Raw genomic sequence first — 17,479 nt, 5'->3', positions numbered from 1 at the left:
GCTTCATGGCTCTCTCAATTTTATAGAAAAAGTCATTGTTTTCATGTTTTAAGTCAAAATCTGTAGGCTCCAGTAATCACTATTCTTACCCCAGTTCTGCTTTACTTCAAATACCACTTATATGTCAATCCATTTCTTTTTTTTGTCCTGTCCAGCTATACAGGCATATCATATTGTTGATGTAGATTTGCTGTACAGATGTTGCCTTATTTGTATTTAATTTTATTTTATTAAATGGATTTATGTTAATGTTTGATGCAGCAGGACCGAAGCAGGAGGAGATAAAAAGAAAAAAAGAGGAAGATAGAGGGAGAAATTGCGGGGACAAGACGGGGATAAGACAGAGAGACAACAACAACAACAACCAAAAAACAACACCAGAACAGCATCAGCAAAAACGATATGTACAAGTATGATATGAAAAAAAAATGGTAAAGAAGCAGTTAGTGAAGTAAATATTATTAACACAAAAATTACAATGAACATTACTGCACTACAGATGGAGCAATACAAACACCAATTGAAATAGTACTATTGCTAATGAATAATATCAATAATTACCTCTATTATCAACAATGCAATGGTTTCAAATGCAACAATTCATATATGTAATAACTTGAATTAAAAAAAAAAAAAGATAAATGGAGGGGAACAAAGAGAAGCGAACTGTATTAACCTTGTAGATTGTTATAGTAAAAATAGCTTAAGCTTTGTCAGTGGGCTGTGTTTTACCCAGTTTCCCCTCTGGGAACAACGTTAATATATGTTTGATGAAACGTGATTATATGCATTAGTGTATGTATGCATATGTGCTTAAATATGTACAGTATTTGTTTATGTATGTTTGTACAGTGGATGTACGTGTGGTTGTTTGTACCGTGAATGTGTATGTATGTGGAAGCGTAGGTACCTATGTATGTGGGTAAGTACCAATGTGTGCAGGTATATGTGTATATACTGTATGCATAAATAATTTTGTTACAGTATGCGAGTATGAATGTGAATTTGTATGTACAATATATTTGTACATACGGCCCCAGCCGCCCACAGAGCCCAACGCAAAACAGCAGGTGCGGTGCCCAGGGAACAATGGACAGCCAGGCTGGCCAGCGACAGATACCCCGGTTGCAGGCCAGCGATAGATGCGCCAAACAGAGGACAAGGCACGGGAGAAGCAGGGGCCAGCCATCCCCCAAGCCAGCGAGAGACCATTCCCCACGCGGGCAGAAAGACAGGATACCGAGGGAGGGAAGAAGAGACTCCCCGCAGCCGGAAGGGAAGACCGCCCCCGCCCCACCAGCAACCGGGCCCCAATGCACACACACACACACGCACTCATATGTATATATATATATACTGTATATATATCCATCCATCCATTTCCTACCGCTTATTCCCTTTGGGGTTGCGGGGGCGCTGGTGCCTATCTCAGCTACAATCGGGCGGAAGGCGGTGTACTCCCTGGTCAAGTGTCCACCTCATTGCAGGGCCAACACAGATAGACAGACAACATTCACACTCACATTCACACACTAGGGGCCAATTTAGTGTTGCCAATCAACCTATCCCCAGGGGCATGTCTTTGGAGGTGGGAGGAAGCCAGAATCACGGGGAGGACATGCAAACTCCACACAGAAAGATCCCGAGCCCGGGATTGAACCCAGGACTACTCAGGACCTTCGTATTGTAAGGCAGACACACTAACCTCTGTATATATATGTATATATGTATATATATATATATATATATATATATATATATATATATATTATTATTATATATATATGTATGTGTGTGTGTATATATAAGTGTCTTTATGTATATATATTTGTGTGTCTGTGTATATATATATATATATGTGTGTGTATGTATATATACATACATATATATGTATATATACATATATATAAGTGTGTATATATATGTATATATATATACATATACATGTATGTATTTGTATATGTATGTATGTATATATATGTATATATTTGTAACGATCCGCTACGCGGATTGTTTATTGTTTTGTCGTTTATATGTCTTTGTTCATGTTTAGTTCTGGACTCGGCCGATTCCTTGCTTTTGAGCACTTCCTCGTTTGTTTTAATCACCATGGCAACGTAATGTGCTCCTCCTCACGGGCTCCTGTCACACACCTGTTTCTGATTATTATTTGTGTATTTAAGCCCACCTGATTCCTCAGTTCGTCCTTGGTCCATTGCTTGCTTTTCGCAACACGTCACGTTTTGTATCCTGTGTCCTAGATTAGTTTGTGCTAAATGCCGCCTTAGCTTCACGTGCGTGCGGCACGTCGTTTAGTGTTATTTCTGTTTCCTGCTAAGTTTTAGCATTAGCTTTCCGTGCGTTGGCACGCGCTTTGTTTTTCTCTGTTTGCACCAGTGTTTTTTTGTTTTATTATATTAAGACTTATTCTTACCGGCAATCCTACTGACTGGTCGTGTGTGCATCCACGAAGTCGCAACTCCGCACAGTAAGTGCGCCGCGTACGCTTGACAATATTTATATGCATATACTGTATGTATGTATATATATATATATATATATATATATATATGTATGTATGTATATGTGTGTGTGTGTATGTATATATGTGTGTGTGTGTATGTATGTATAGATGTGTGTGTATGTATATATAGATACATACATATATATGTATATATAAGTGTACATGTATGCATTTGTATATACATGTATGTATGTATATATATCTATATATCTATATATATATCTATATATATATCTATATATCTATATATATAGATATATATATAGATATATATATAGATATATAGATATATATATATTGTGGTGTCTCACTCAAGCACCGCCTGACAGGTAAGCACCTCACAGGGGAGGAGCCAGGGAATGGAGGCAGAGTTGAACCCAGAGGACAACGCCCCAGCCTTGGCCCCATCATCGAGGGGTGGTAGATTCTCCTGTACCTTCTCAATCAGCCTGACATGCGGCCAGGTGGGGCCCAGCTAAAAACCTTTCTTAACTCTGCCTCATTCAGATCTGGCTCTCCACTGTGTCAAGGCAGGTGCATCAGGCGGTAAGTTAGACATCCACAATTTCACCGCTATGGACAATACCAGTGAAATGTTTTACTTATGTCGTGTCTCTATTGTTTTATAGGCAATTGCCTATTACATTTAAAGACGTGCTGTGTGAAGGACTGAGAGCCTGGACGGGAGATATTTATGTTTGGTCACTTTAAGTTTGATTCTTCCACACCCCGACCTTCCTAAAAAAGACTTGTATAATAAGTACCCTTTTTGGCTTGCTGCAAAACCAATCCTGTGTCTTGGTGAGAATCAGGGTAGCATAAAAAAAATATATATATATATATATACATATATATATATATATATATATATATATATATATATATATATATATATATATGTCACTGCACCTTAATCGTAATCTGATTTTTCCATAATGTGCCCTTTTCTTTGTCTATTTCTGCTCGCTTATGTCTCATCAATAGCAAGTGAACTGCAGCTAAGTTCCCCCACTATGGCACGGCAAGCGGGTGAAAAAGGAAGGGTTTGTGTTAATCGCCTGTTAAAAGTTAAGCGGTATCGCGTTAACTTTGACAGCACTAATATATACTTACAGTATATATTCAGACACATACACACACATGTATACATACACATATACATAACTACATCCATCCATATGTAACCCACAATGTCACTGCCTCTCGACACACCCTTGGACTCTGCGTTGTGTTTTTAGTGTTTATAAGGTGGGTTGTTGTGCGGAGAGATTGGACACTGGACACAGTGGTTCTGGATTGTGGATGAGACCTTGTTGCATTTATTTGCTCACAGTAGTGGTCCTCTCTGGCTCTGGTCATTAATCTTTTCAGTGGAAAAGAAAAACATTGTCCTTACAAATGTGTCTCAATGCAAAAGAACACATTAACATATGTCAACAAAAATATATAAATCTTTCTCATATTCAATATGCCCAAATGCTAAATAACAATAAATCACAAATCAGTAGTTCAAACACAGTGACCAGAATAAACATGTAAAAAGCCATCCTTCACAACCCCATTCAATTCAGACTCTACTAATTGTTAATCACACTGGCCAACTTACATCAAACATTTAAGTACAAAAACGGAATTGCACATTTCTTCAAAACACATCAAAATGTAAGTAAACACCTTAGCTAACACAGTATTGCAACAAATTCGCTGGATGGGCATTTTTAACTTTAATATCTTAAGTGTTCAGACAGTCATACAACAGGTCTCACCTTTTCAGTGGAAAAGAAAAACATTGTCAAAGATGGCGCCTAGTTCTCTCTGACTATGGTGTCCACTGAGGGACAAAAAGGTGAGGTGTGCTGAACCCACAGGTAAAAATCAACAGAATAGCGACATCCAGTGCACATAAAGAGGTACTGTCTTATACATTAACAGGCTACTGCCTTACACATACATACACATATACATAAAAACACACACGTATAACAATAATAATTACATACACACACACATTTATAAACAAAAAAATCCATACACGGTTTGGCGGGGCAGCGATCAAGCCCCGGAACCCACTGTCCACTGAGAAACAGCCGATCACTTCAACGGTCCCGGGTGGGGACTAATAATGCGATTAAAATTGGGGGACATCAAAGCCATGGTGGGTCCCTAACATGCCAAGCCTTTCAAACCTTAAGTGTCCAACATGCAGTTAAAATTGAGAAAACGCTTGGCAGGGTACAATTCGGACTGGAGCCTCATAGAGGCATCCTCTTCCCCCCGCTATTCCTCTACCCGTAGGACAATCCCTCAACGTCCTATATGTGTGTGTGTGTGCTATAAGTAGGAGGAGGAGAGGGCCAAGTCACCACTCCAAAGCCTCCCCAGTCCATGCAGGAGGCAACCAAGAACTAGGGCCAGGAAAAGTTCCCTACACTCTGGAAGACTCCTGTGTGGTTCCAATCCCTAAAATACCTCATCCCAAAGAGCTGAACCACTACAGACGTGTTGCCGTGACCTCCTACCTTATGAGGACCATCGAGCGGATAATCCTCAGCCACCTTCGCGCAGACAGTATCAGCAATGGACCCATTGCAGTTGCTTACTGTCCAGGCATCGTGGTGGATGATGCCATCATCTACTTGCTGCATCGAGCCCTCCCCCACTGCAGGAAGTGCGGTGATAGTCATGTTCTTTGACTTATCCAGTGCTTTCAACACCAACCAGCCGGCTCTGTTGCAAGTGAAACTGGAAGAAGCGGGAGTGTACCATCACCTAGCTGCATGGATCATTAACTATCTCATCGACAAGCCGTAGTACATGAGGCTGCGTGATTGTTCTTCAGATGTGGTACTTTGCACCACTGGGGCTCCCTAAAGGATGGTGCTCCCACCTTACCTGTTCACGCTCTATACCTCAGACTTCAATCAATCAATCAATCAATGTTTATTTATATAGCCCTAAATCACAAATGTCTCAAAGGACTGTACAAACCACTACGACTAAGACATCCTCGGAAGAACCCACATAAGGGCAAAGAGAACTCACACCCAGTGGGACGCCAGTGACAATGATGACTATGAGAACCTTGGAGAGGACCTCATATGTGGGCAACCACCCACCCCCAGGGGACAGAAAGCAATGGATGTTGAGCGGGTCTAACATGATACTGTGAAAGTTAAATCCATAGTGGCTCCAACACTGCCGCGAGAGTTCAGTTCAAAGCAGATTCCAAGACAGCAGCGAGAGTCTCGTCCACAGGAAACCATCCCAAGCGGAGTCGGATCAGCATCGTAGAGATGTCCCCAACCCATACACAGGCGAGCGGTCCATCCTGGGTCCCGACGAGCGGTCCATCCTGGGTCCCGACTCTGGACAGCCAGTACTTCATCCATGGTCATCGGACCGGGGCGACAGAGGAGAAAAAGGAAAGAAGCGGCAGATCAACTGGTCTAAAAAGGAGGTCTATTTAAAGGCTAGAGTATACAAATGAGTTTTAAGGTGAGACTTAAATGCTTCTACTGAGGTAGCATCTCAAACTTCAGGCATGACTCCAACCGCTGCCATCTGCAGATGTTCTCAGAAGACTCCGCAGTGGTGGGATGTGTGTCTGAGGGCGCGAGCAGGAATAGCAAGAAGTAATCTCAGGCTTTGTTGACTGGTGTGCACTTAATCACCTGCACTTGAACACCGGTAAAATAAAAGAGTTTCTGATTAATTTCCTGTGGTCAGTTCCACCTCACCCACCAGTGAACATCCAGGGATCAGATATAGAAATAGTGGACTCATTTAAATACCTGGGTGTTCACCTCAACAATAAACCGGACTGGACTCACAATTAAATGCTGTGTATAGAAAGGTCAAAGTCACCTACGCCTCTTGAGGAGACTTAGGTCCTACGGGGTGGGCGTGTCTCTGCTGCGCACCTTTTACGACACTATGGTGGCTTCTGTGGCATTCTATGCTGTCGTTTGCTGGGTTCGGGGCAGCCAGTCAGATATAGAACAACAGACTTAACAAATTGATTAAGAGAGCTGACTCATTCCTATGCTACCCACTAGACAGCATTGAGGAGGTGGCTGACAGAAGAATGCTGACCAAGTTGACACCCATAATGTCCAATCCCTCTCACCCCATGCATGACACTGTGGAGGCCCTGAGTAGCTCCTCCAGCATTAATTTGTTACATTCGCAGTGCAAGACAGAGCGCTACAGCAGGTCCTTTCTACCACAGCCATAAGACTTTACAATGCACTTGTGTGATTACTGTGATAGTTTTGGGGGATTTTTTTTTTTCATTGTGTGCAATAAGGATGTTAGTGTTTTTTTTTTGTTGTATTTTATTTTTCATCTATTTGTATTAGTGAGCAATATGTAGAATTTATTACTATTTTCTTGTTTTTCATTACGCTTTATTTCCATTACTGTATGTAAGAACCTGTAGGGCAACAACAACATTTCCCCATTGTGGGATAAATAAAGGTCTATCCTATCCCACGGGTATTTTGCTATCATGTTTGTAATTACCCCTTTTTGTTCGCACGAAACGTGAATATTCAAAGATGTCTACTACATTTATTTCTGACAGTCCCAATATGTTGACACACTCAGGAAGATTATCTCTCTCCGTCGACAGTCATTGCACTTCCCTCTCGCAACAATGATTGCAGTATTTTTCCGTGCAACGCTGTACGAATTTGCACCTGCAAAATAGACATAAAACACCAACCGCAAAAAAATCACGCACATTGCAGGTGATAAATGATTATATTTCCAATTTATTCATTTTGCATGTGCTGATAATCTGCACATTATCTACTTTTGCTTGAAGACAAACACGCTAAATGTATTGTCTGGGCTCTTTTACGCAATCTACATATGCAATCCCCAGTGCACATGTTTCTTTACATGCACACTTTTAGTGAAGAGGTAGTACAGTCATAGACACACACTAATAGTTCCCTTGCTCTCAGAATTAAGGTGCAGTACTGGGGTCCAACAGGGAGGTACAGTAGCAGCTGTGTAAAGTAGCCTGCATACAGACAGACTACATGAGGCCATACTTGCCAACCCTCCTGGATTTTCCGGGAGACTCCCGAAATTCAGCGCCTCTCCTGAAAACCTCCCGGGACAATTTTTCTCCCGAAAATCTCCCGAAATTCAGGCGAAGCTGGAGGCCACGCCCCCTCCAGCTCAATGCGGACCTGAGTGACGTGCACAAAGAGCGTGTCTGCCCAATGATGTTATAACTGTAGAATGATTGAGGGCGAGTTTTTGGTTTCTTATGTGGGTTTATTGTTAGGCAGTTTCATTATCGTCCTCCCAGCGCGGTTAAACAACACACAACAACAGCTGTCCGAATTCGTCTACCTAAAGCAGTTGTCTGCCAAACATCAATGTGTTGTGACACTCTTAAACAGGAAAATACTGCCATCTAGTGTAAATGCATATGGTTAGAAAAACAAGGATGGAATATTCAACCCTCAACTCAAAAATGAGTAGATGGGTGTTATGTGTGTGTAAATGTGTAAATAAATAAACACTGAAATTCAAGTATTTTTTTTATTTACATATATATATATATATATATATATATATACATATGTATATATATATATATATATATATATATATATACATATGTATATATATATATATATATATACATATATATATATATATATATGTATATATACATATATATATATATAGCTAGAATTCACTGAAAATCAAGTATTTCTTTTATTTATACATATATATGTATGTATGTGTATATATATATATATATATATATATATGAAATACTTGACTTGGTGAATCTATGAATCTAGCGGTAAATATACTCCTCACCTCTTAACCACGCCCCCAACCACGCCCCCCGCCCCCCACCTCCCGAAATCGGAGGTCTCAAGGTTGGCAAGTATGCATGAGGCTCTCCTGGAGGAGGAGAAGAAGAAGAAGAAGAAGAAGCATTTCAGCAACAGCATGTCTGAGCATGTGAAAAATGTAAAAATGGATATCTGGAAGGTTTGTTGATTTTTTTTTAAAAAGTACTCCGACAGATTAACACCAGCTGTGATGGAACGGGTGATGATTCAGGTTTGTGAATCTTATTTGAAAGGTGTTGGATGTTAAAGTTAAAGTGGCAATGATTGTCACACTCACACTAGGTGCGGTGAAATTATCCTCTGCATTTGACCCATCCCCACAAGGGAGCAGTGATCAGCAGCGATGGCCACGCCCAGGAATCATTTGGTAATTTAACCCCCAATTCCAACCCTTGATGCTGAGTGCCATGCAGGGAGGCATTGGGTCCCATTTTTATAGTCTTTGGTATGACTCGGTCGGGGTTTGAACTCTCAACCTACCGATCTCAGGGCCGACACTCTAACCACTGAACACTGTGCTCGTTTACCAAATGAGGGCTTAATGCAGGGCTTTTTGTCTGCTTACAGATGTCCGAACTTGAAACTTGAGATGACATATTTATTTACTTTTTTCTAAAAAGCACATTTTTTTGCACATGCTAGAAAATGAATCACTCATTTGGGCTAAGCCCCGTATCTTCTTTAATACTAATCCAGCCCATGCAGGTGCTCATTGGTTATGTTAGTTGTCAGCTAATGATAATGATACAGAGGGTCGGCCATTTCATGCAAGTTAGCAGCCATTTTGAATTTGAAATAACAATGATATATATTTTTTATATTCTGCAAACCGGCAAATAATAATGAATATGAATTAGAGGCTTCACGGTGGAAGAGGGGTTAGTGCGTCTGCCTCACAATACGAAGGTCCTGAGTAATCAGAGTTCAATCCCAAGCTCGGGATCTTCCTGTGTGGAGTTTGCATATCCTCCCCGTGAATGTGTGGGTTCCCTCCTCCCACTTCTAAAGACATGCACCTGGGGATAGGTTGATTGCCAACACTAAATCGGCCCTAGTGTGTGTATGTGAGTGTGAATGTTGTCTGTCTATCTGTGTTGGCCCTGCGATGAGGTGGCGACTTGTCCAGGGTGTACACGGCCTTCCGCCCGATTGCAGCTGAGATAGGCACCACCGCCCCGCGCGACCCCAAATGGAATAAGCGGTAGGAAATGGATGGATGGATGAATTAGTAGATCAGCACCCAGACAGCTCAGACTTCCCTCAAACCCCTTTATCCCACCAGTAAAGAATCCTTAAAAAAAAAAAACAGGATCGAGTTGGCGATCAGATCACCCAAAAAACGACATTTTAAAGTTAAAGAACCAATGATTGTCATACACACACTAGGTGTGGTGAAACTTGTCCTCTGCATTTAACCCATCCCCCTGTTCACCCCCTGGGAGGTTGTCCCAGGGGGGGAATAATTTTTGGGGGTGATTTAACCCCCAATTGCAACCGTTGAATGCTGAGTGCCAAGCAGGGAGGTAATGGGTCCCATTGTTTTAGTCTTTGGTATCACTCGGCCGGGGTTTGAACTCACAATCTTTTGCCAATGTCTGCCATTTCCTGAGAGTTTCATCAAAATCTGCTTATAACCTTTTTTTTAGTTGTGTTGCTAATGTAATGGCAACCATTTATTATGACCTTCTCATATCAGAGTTCAAGGATTACCAAAAAAAGAAACAGAAAGACGGACACAAAACCTCTATGAATAAAGAGAATACAGCACAAATATTAAAAGAAATACAGGCAATAAGAATACAGACGTTTTGGCGTTTTTTAATTTTTATGAGACGCCCCAGTCACATGATGAGCATTGCGCACAAAAATGACACATTTATCAATCTGGAAGAAATGGCGGATATTTTGCCAGGAAGAAAACGGAATATAAGCATTAAAGGTAAGATTGATGCGATCACTAATGTGTGTATTTAAAACAAGGCCAAGTGTACATTCTGGTTGTATCTTACTAGGGGGAGAAGACCATAAATCGGGTCAATTTCCTTTCTAATAAAATTGAGGGATGTACAAGTGTGTTTGTGTGTCTGTGAATGCATGAGAGACGGACGTGCTTTGTAACAAATAACAACTAAGCCTCAAACTATCAACATCATGCATTGTTGCAGCAAAGTTTGATATTAGTGGTCACTATAAGAAGTAACATTTAAAAAAAATGTTGGTCACTTCATTGAGATTGCTGTTGTGTATGTGCACACGTTCATGTGCACAAGACATGGCATGTAATGTACGTGTGTCTCAGTCATTTTATGCAGGCCTAACGACAATTTCTAATCAATTTAATTTGTAAATATGAAAATTATAGAAACTTGCCTCTTTGGAGTGGCTGGACTCACGCGAAGAAGAGATATGATGAAGAGCTTGGTCATAGGAGAGAGGAGCTCAGAGAAGAGCAGCAGCTCCTTCACATCGAAAGAGGTCATTTGAGGAGGCTCAGGCACATGCTTCCTGGATGATTCTCTGGTGCGATGTTCCTGCAAGTAGACCTGGAAATGCCTAGGTGTCCCTTCGGTGGAACTGAAAGAAGAAGAAGAGACTGGTAAATCTGGAAGAAGGCTGCAACGATTTCTCAATTAAATCAATTGGAAAAAAGCTTTGTTTTGTATATCGTTGCTTCACTGATGAAAATAGTGATGATGATGATGATTCATAATAAATGAACAGACATAAACGAGGAATGAAACAGTCTTTTGAACGGCTTTTTAAAGGGAAGCGTTCCTGAAGATCTAGTGTTCTCAAAAACGGTGCTGCTTCATAGAAAAAAATGCAGCAAGTTGCGTAATCCGATTGTTCGCAATTTAAGTAATACACGAATTTTAATGAAATTTTTAGAAAATGTCTGAAATAGGTCCTGGATCGAGTGCTTTTGTAGTGTTTAGTATTATTCACATATGAGCTTGTCAGAGTACTTATTGTTGACATTCATTGTGTCAGCAGTATAGACAAACAACCAGCCATGCATTTTAGGTTAATCAAGGTTTATACCGTTTTTGTTTTGGTTTGTTTCCTGGTATGTAAATTTATGCTAAAAATAACCAAAATATATAACCATTTCTTTCCTTTATTTGATGTGGTTCTTTTGTTCAAGGAAACCTTTGGCGTTGATGCGCTTTGTGCACATGCTCCAAAGCGTTGGGTAGCATTCTTTTATAGGGGAGCACATTTTCTCAGAACATAGCTGTCGAATCAAGCTGCTTTGTCATAAAGAGCTACCAATTGCTATTCCTGTTTCAACAACAATTATGAAAAGAATGTAGCCAGTAGCTAATTTTTCAACACTTGTTAGCATTCTAATAATAGCATGTTATATTTTTTGCTAATTTAGCAGGTACACGCCTCAGCATAAAATATTTTGTTACTGGTACCAGTTAACATGCTAGCGTTAGTATGCCAGCTTATTTTTTTTACCCCACTGTGTAGGTAGACACCTCAGTCATATTTTGGGACGGCGTGGCGGGGTTGGGAGAGTGGCCGTGCCAGCAACCTGAGGGTTCCTGGTTCAATCCCCACCTTCTACCAACCTCGGCACGTCTGTTGTGTCCTTGAGCAAGACACTTCACCCTTGCTCCTGATGGTTCGTGGTTAGGGCCTTGCATGGCAGCTCCCGCCATCAGTGTGTGAATGTGTGTGTGTATGGGTGAATGTGGAAATAGTGTCAAAGCGCTTTGAGTACCTTGAAGGTAGAAAAGCGCTATACAAGTATAACCCATTTACCATTACCATTTACTAGATACATTCTAACGTTCGCAGGCTAACATTTTAAACTAATTTTTCCGGTACACACCTTACAATAATATATTTTGGTACCTGGCGCATGTCACAGTTAGCATTTTAGCATGATAACAATAGCATGCTACATTTTTTCGCAAATTTGGCAGGTTTACACCTCAGTGTCATATATTTTGGTATTTCACAATGCTAACTGTAATTATGCTATTTTGGCATGTTAGCAGAGTACTGTAGCATACTAATATTGTTGGCTTATTTTATTTGTTATTTGACGCTATCAGTTCGGCGTTGGCTCTTCAGCATTCACACAAAATAGCAAATTTGTAGACTTCCAAAATGCACCCTTTGATTCGTCAGTCTGGGACCCTCAGTGGAAAAAGTTTGGGCACCCCTGGTGTCTACAGGCTTCACTGGTCAAAAAACACAATAAATAAAATATAATTTAAACTAATTAGTTACTTGTTACAAAGTCTACACGAGGTAAGTCTCCACAACGTAGTTGATTTTGATTTGAATTTGTTTCAAAGAAAACTTGAGCATTGATGCGCATTTGTGGGTATCCTCAGTAGCATTGGGTAGCTCTTTTTGACAAAGCCGCTCGATTTGACAGACGACGAATGTAAAAGCAGCATTTTAATAAAAAAACGCGGCGAAAAAAAAAACCTTGATAGAAAACCTCAGACTGACAGTTATTTATCGCATTCTGGTTCCGACTATAGTTTTGATTGTAGTTCCCAATGACTCTCCATTCCAAGTCAAAAATGTACTATGAATTTCTCACGAGGCTGTTTTCAAGCTGTGTATAAATATTAGGATGTTTTTGTGGATTTGGTGCGGCTCTAATCACCAGAATTTGCCACAGCTTTTTCAGCAAGTTGCGGCAAAAGTTGCAATGTTTTGAGGCTTTTTTTTTCAATAACATTGCATCAACTTTTTATTTTCTGTGTTCTTTGTAACCCTAACCCAGGGGTCAGCAACCCAAAACGTTGAAAGAGCCATATTGGACCAAAAATACAAAAAACCAAATCTGTCTGGAGCCGCAAAACATTATAAGCCTACATAGGTGTTATAATGAAGGCAACACATGACGTAAGTGTCTATATTAACTACATTAGATTACTACCAAAATTACTTTAAAGGTTTTATATAAGTGTTATAATGAAGATAACACATGGTGTAAGTGTCTATATTAGCCATATTAGCCTACTATCAAAATTATTTTAAAAGTCTTATATAAGTGTTATAATGAAGAAACACATGGTGTAAGTGTCCATATTAGCTATGATAGCTTACTATCAAAATTAGTTTAAAAGTCTTATTTAAGTGTTATAATGAATTAAGACAACACATGATGTAATTATCTATATTGGCTATAATAACCTACTATCAAAATTGCTTTAAAAGTCTTATATAAGTATTATAATGAAGGCAACACATGATGTAAGTGTATGTATTAGCTACATTAGCCTACTATCAAAAAATTAGTCTTAATGATGCAATATGTACACACCCAGTTTCCATATGAGTTGGGAAATTGTGTTGGATGTAAATATAAACTGAATACAATGATTTGCTAATCATTTTCAATTTATATTCAGTTGAGTATGCTGCAAAGACAACATATTTGATGTTCAAACTGATAAACACTTTTTTTGTTGCAAATAATCATTAACTTTAGAATTTGATGCCAGCAACACGTGATAAAGAAGTTGGGAAAGGTGGCAATAAATACTGATAAAGTTGAGGAATGCTCATCAAACACTTATTTGGAACATCCCACAGGTGTGCAGGCTAATTGGGAACATGTGGGTGCCATGATTGGGTGTAAAAGCAGCTTCCATGAAATGCTAAGTAATTCACAAACAAGGATGGGGCGAGGGTCACCACTTTGTAAGCAACTTGTCTAACAGTTTTAGAACAACATTTCTTAACGAGCTATTGAAAGGAATTTAGGGATTTTACCATCTACAAAATCATCAAAAGGTTCAGAGAATTTGGAGAAATCACTGCACGTAAGCGATGATATTACGGACCTTTGATCCCTCAGGCGGTACTGCATCAAAAACTGACATCAGTGTGTAAAGGATATCACTACATGGGCTCAGGAACACTTCATAAAACCACTGTCAGTAACTACAGTTGGTCGCAACTCCTGTAAGTGCAAGTTAAAACTCTACTGTGCAAAGCCAAAGCCATTTATCAACAACACCCAGGAACGCCGCCGGCTTCGCAGGGCCCGAGCTCATCTAAGATGGACTGATGCAAAGTGGAAAGGTGTTCTGTGGTCTAACGAGTCCACATTTCAAATTATATTTGGAAACTGTGGACGTGGTGTCCTCCGGAACTAAGAGGAAAATAACCATCCGGATTGTTCTAGGTGCAAAGTTCAAAAACCAGCATCTACAATGTTATAGGGGTGTATTAGTGCCCAAGGCATGGGTAACTTACACATCTCTGAAGGCACCATTAATGCTGAATGGTCCATACAGGTTTTGGAGCAAAATATGTTATCATCCAAGCAACGTTATCATGGACGCCCCTGCTTATTTCAGCAAAACAATGCCAAGCCACGTGTTACAACAGCGTGGCTTTGTAGTATAGGAATGCGGGTACTTTCCTGGCCCGCCTGAAGTCCAGACATGTCTCCCATCGAAAATGTGTGGCACATTATGAAGCGTAAAATACGACAAGACTCCGGACTATTTAACAACTTAAGCTGTACATCAAGCAAGAATGGTAAATAATTCCACTTTCAAAACTTCAACAATTAGTTTCCTCAGTTTCCAAATGTTTATTGAGTGTTGTTAAAAGAAAAAGTGATGTAACACAGTGGTGAACATGCCCTTTCCCAACTACTTTGGCACGTGTTGCAGCCATGAAATTCTAAGTTATTATTTGCAAAAAAAAAGTTTATGAGTTTGAACATCAAATATCTTGTCTTTGTAGTGCAATCAATTGAATATGGGTTAAAATGATTTGCAAATCATTGTATTCCGTTTATATTTACATCTAACACAATTTCCCAACTCATATGGAAACAGGGTTTGTACATACAGCAAGCCTAAATGGCATGTTAGATGTTAGCATTGATTAGCTTGCAGTCATGCACTGCACCAAATATGCCTGATCAGCATTCCAACAAGTCAAAAACATTAACAAAGCGCACCTTTGTGCATTCACACACAGTATAAATCGTTTGGTGGACAAATTGAGACAAAGAAGGCGCGGACGATTTTACATGTAAACAAATTGTTGCGTCACAGTCCACACGATGTTGAGTTCAAGAACCGCCAAAATTAGTAGGACAAAACCATGTTCACCAAATACTCTCATCAGTGAAGCAGACACACAAACATATTAAACAGTGGGATTTCTAACAATTGGGAAGGTTTGTGTAATGTTTGTCCTCAAACAAAAAACATACTAAAACAAGTTCCAATCCTTTTTTAAAAATGCTCCAGGGAGACACAGGAGCAGAGGTGTCAAACTCATTTTAGCTCAGGGTGCCGCATGGAGCAAAATATGTGCACACGTAGGCCAGACTATTAAAATCATGGCATTAAAACAAAAAAAATAAAGACAACTGCAGATATTTTTGTTGTCTCACTTTGGCCAAAAGTACAACAAACACATTCTGGAAATATTACAATAAAAATATAGAAAAAAAAATACCGGCAGTGGTAAAGTTTAGATCCATGAAGGAAAGAGGAAAGTGAATGAATGTTTATAACTGAACAGATTTACAATGCATAAAATAAAATAAAAAGATACATAAAAACTTTATTTTGTATGATTTTTAAATGAATTAACATGTTTGACAACCTTTTTCCAAATCACAATACAGAAAGTGAGATACAACAGGATAACAAGACATTTATCATGTTTTCAAAATGGTTAAAAAAGTGGGACCCCAAAAATTAACTGTGGGATCCCATTTGTATCACTTGATGGGGTCCCAGGGACCCCATATTGAAATTTCCCAACACCAACACTGATGGAGTATTGGTGCGTGCAAAACAGCAGAAGGCGACTGTGGCCTGGGGGCCGGTTCTAATATTAATCAAATATCGTCCCGGGGGCTATAGGTAATTAATTTGCGGGCCGGATGTGGCCCGCGGGCCTTGACATTGACATCCCTGAACTAAGGCTTTGTGGTAAATAACATATTTGCCCACCATTTCCAATAATTTGAAAGGTATAATAATATAAATGAAATTAAACTTGACTCTGACACCCTTGCAGTAGGACGTCGCTAAAGAGAGAGTCGCGGGTTGCTGACCCCCGACCTAACCTCAAAAAGCAAAGGATTTTGACCAATACTGAAAAACACTGGCTTCATTCAGGGCAGCACTTTGGGACAGGGGTTAGTGCATGTGCCTCATCATACGAAGGTCCTGAGTTCAATCCCGGGCCTGGGACCCCTCTGTGTGGAGTTTGCATGTTCTCTCCGTGACTGCGTGGGTTCCCTCCGGGTACTCCGGCTTCCTCCCACTTCCAAAGACATGCACCTGGGGATAGGTTGATTGGCAACACTAAATTGGCCCTAGTGTGTGCATGTGAGTGTGGGCGGTAACTAGGTTGGTAGAATGGCCGTGCCAGCAACTTGAGGGTTCCAGGTTGGATCCCCGCTTCCGCCAGCCTAGTCACTGCCGTTGTGTCCTTGGGCAAGACACTTTACCCACCAAGCGCTTTGAGTCACTAGAGAAATGCGCTATATAAATATAATTCACAATTCACAATGTGAGTGTGAATGTTGTCTGTCTATCTGTGTTGGCCCTGAGATGAGGTGGAAACTTGTCCAGGGTGTACCCCGCCTTCCGCCCGAATGCAGCTGAGATAGGCTCCTGAAAGGGACAAGCGGTAAGAAATGGATGGATGGATGGCTTCATTCAAAGAGCCAAAAATCCCATCTCTAATATGTTAATTGTTTATTTGGTACCTTTTGTGGGGTGGTATAGTTCGGTTGGTAGAGCGGCCGTGCCAGCAACTTGAGGGTTCCAGGTTCGATCCCCGCTTCCGCCAGCCTAGTCACTGCCGTTGTGTTCTTGGGCAAGACACTTTACCCACCCAGCGCTTTGAGTCACTAGCGAAAAACGCTATATAAATATAATTCACAATTCACAATGTGTGCGAATGTTGTCCGTCTATCTGTGTTGGCCCTGCGATGAGATGGCAACCTGTCCAGGGTGTACACCGCCTTCAGCCCGAATGCAGCTAAGATAAGCTCCTGAAAGGGACAAGCGGTAAGAAATGGATGGATGGATGGCTTCATTCAAAGAGCCAAAAA

Source organism: Nerophis ophidion, linkage group LG04, assembly GCF_033978795.1.
Source record: "Nerophis ophidion isolate RoL-2023_Sa linkage group LG04, RoL_Noph_v1.0, whole genome shotgun sequence".
Lineage (NCBI taxonomy): Eukaryota > Metazoa > Chordata > Actinopteri > Syngnathiformes > Syngnathidae > Nerophis > Nerophis ophidion.
Note: the sequence above shows the minus strand (reverse complement) of the source record.